The sequence below is a fragment of the Nematolebias whitei genome, chromosome 12 (genome assembly GCF_014905685.2).
Source record: "Nematolebias whitei isolate Nwh7 chromosome 12, NemWhi1, whole genome shotgun sequence".
Classification (NCBI taxonomy): Eukaryota; Metazoa; Chordata; class Actinopteri; order Cyprinodontiformes; family Rivulidae; genus Nematolebias; species Nematolebias whitei.
This window is the reverse complement of record NC_056509.1, coordinates 6378119-6381368: the sequence shown is the minus strand read 5'-3', so window position 1 is coordinate 6381368 and position 3250 is coordinate 6378119.

The window sequence follows — 3250 nt, the reverse complement described above, 5'->3', positions numbered from 1 at the left end:
TATATATATATATATATATATATATATATATAGATCTTAATAAAAATGTATCAGTGACTGTGAGTTTTGCAAACGTGTCATAATAATATTTTATTAGTGTTAATGTTAACCCCACCAACAATATTTAAATACACTGAACCATGTGTTCAGCTTTAATGGCTGTAATCCTGAGATTTACAGAGGAAAAAATCGTGAGAATGAGTTTAGTATTTAGCTCTGACTGATTAAACGTGCAGATACTTCATTGCTCCTGTCAAACAGGTTACACTGAGTGGATCAATCGACCGTTTCAAGATGGCGGCCCTAAATCTCGTCAATGCCAATAGACGATAGCGGTCAATGCTGTATCTAGTCATATATGATATCTACGCCAGAACCGGTGCAATCTGCTATATTTCACCTTGAAAATAAATATAATTTAATTTTGACTTTTTGTGTGGTGATTTTGGTCCAACCGTTAGGTGGTTCGTTACATCGGCCCCTTTACTTTCAGTGCAGAAAACTCAGTCCAGAAGTTCAGTGATGAATGATCCAAAGTTGTCCCAAATGACTGATGATGATCAATAGAATCCACCTATGTGTAATCAAGTCTCCGTATAAATGCACCTGCTCTGTGATAGTCTCAGGGTTCTGTTCAAAGTGCAGAGAGCATCATGAAGACCAAGGAACACACCAGGCAGGTCCGAGATACTGTTGTGGAGAAGTTTAAAGCCGGATTTGGATACGAAAAGATTTCCCAAGCTTTAAACATTCCAAGGAGCACTGTGCAAGCAATCATATTGCAATGGAAGGAGTATCAGACCACTGCAAATCTACCAAGACCCGGCCGTCCCTCTAAACTTTCATCTCGAACAAGGAGAAGACTGATCAGAGATGCAGCCAAGAGGCCCATGATCACTCTGGATGAACTGCAGAGATCTACAGCTGAGGTGGGAGAGTCTGTTCATAGGACAACAATCAGTCTTACACTGCACAAATCTGGCCTTTATGGAAGAGTGGCAAGAAGAAAGACATTTCTCAAAGATATCCATAAAAAGTGTTGTTTAAAGTTTGTCACAAGCACCTGGGAGACACCAAACATGTGGAAGAAGGTGTTCTGGTCAGATGAAACAAAAATCAAACTGTTTGGTCACAATGCAAAATGATATGTTTGGCGTAAAAACAACACAGCTCATCACCCTGAACACATCATCCCCACTGTCAAACATGGTGGTGGCAGCATCATGGTTTGGGCCTGCTTTTCATCAGCAGGGACAGGGAAGATGGTCAGAATTGATGGGAAGATGGATGGGGCCAAATACAGAACCATTCTGGAAGAAAATCTGTTTGAGTCTGCAAGAGACCTGAGACTGGGACGGAGATTTATCTTCCAACAAGACAATGATCCAAAATATAAAGCCAAATCTACAATGGAATGGTTCACAAATAAACATATCCAGGTGTTGGAATGGCCAAGTCAAAGTCCAGACCTGAATCCAATGGAGAATCTGTGGAAAGAGCTGAAGACTGCTGTTCACTAAAGCTTTCCATCCAACCTCACTGAGCTTGAGCTGTTTTGCAGGAAGAATGGGCAGAATTTCAGTCTCTCTATAGGCAAAACGGATAGAGACATACCCCAAGCGACTTGCAGCTGTAATTGCAGCAAAAGGCGGCGCTACAATGTAATAATGCAAGGGGGCCGAATAATATTACACGCCCCACTTTTCAGTTTTTTATTTGTTAAAAAAGTTTGACTCATCCAATAAATTTAATTCCGCTTCACGATTGTGTCCCACTTGTTGTTGATTCTTCACAAAAAAATTAAAATTTTATATATTTATGTTTGAAGCCTGAAATATGGCAAAAGGTTGAAAAGTTCAAGGGGGCTGAATACTTTCGCAAGGCACTGTAAATAAAAAAAACAAAATTTGTCAGAAACTAGACTTGTTTTGTACTTGTGTTCAACACTACTCATCTAAAGGATGTTTCTCATGAAGCTTGAGGAAAATAAGGTGTGGGGGTTTTAACGAAATTTCTACTTTAATGCACTTTAACACACAGTGTCTTACACTTGTAGCATTTTACAGTGTGACACACTTAGCTTAGCGCTAAGCTAAGATGTTACAGATGTAGCACTTCACTTTCTCAAGCATCTTAGCCATCCATCCATCCATCCATCCATTTTCTTCCGCTTATACGGGGTCGGGTTGCAGGGGTAGCAGCTTAAGTAGGGAGGCCCAGACTTCCCTCTCCCCAGCCACTTGGGCCAGCTCCTCTGGTAGAATCCCAAGGCGTTCCCAAGTCATCTGAGAAATATAGTCCCTCCAGCATGTCATGGGTCTTTCTCTGGGTCTCCTTCCAGTGGAAAACGTCTGGAACACCTCACCAGGGTGGCATACAGGAGGCATCCTATCCAGATGCCCAAGCCATCTCAACTGGCTCCTCTCAACGTGGAGAAGCAGCAGCTCTACTCTGAGTCCCTCCTGGATGACCAGGCTTCTCACCCTATTTCTAAGGGAGAGCCCAAACACCCTGAAAAGAAAAATTATTTTGGACACTTGTATCTGTGATCTCATTCTTTCAATCACAACCCAAAGCTCATGACCATAGATGAGGGTAGGAACGTAAATCGACCAGTAAATTGAGAGCTTTGCCTTTTGACTCAGCTCTCTCTTCACCACGACAGAACGGTACAGTGCCTGCTTCACTGCTGACGCTGCACCTATCCGCCTATTGATCTCGCACTCCATTTTTCCCTCATTCATGAACAAGACCCCAAGATACTTAAACTCCTCCACTTGGGGCAGGACTTACTCCCCGACCTGGAGAGGGCAATATACCCTTTTCCGGCTAAAGACCATGGCCTCTGATTTAGAGGAACTGATCCTCATCCTAGCTGCGTCACACTCTGCTGTGAACCGCTTCAGTGAAAGTTGTAGATCACGACCTGATGAAGCCAATAGGACCACGTTATCTTCAAAAAGCAATGACATGATCCTAAGGTCACCAAAACGGATCCCCTCAACACCTTGGCTGGGCCTAGAAATTCTGCTCTGACACCGGTTGTACAGGGACCTAACAGCCCGTATCAAAGAGCCTGGTACCTCATACTCCCAGAGTACCTCCCACAGGGTACCCTGAGGGACACGGTCGAACGCCTTCTCCAAGTCCACAAAGCGCATGTAGCGCATGTAGCGCACGTAGCGCATGTAGCGCACGTAGCGCACGTAGCGCACGTAGCGCACGTAGCGCATGTAGCGCATGTAGCGCA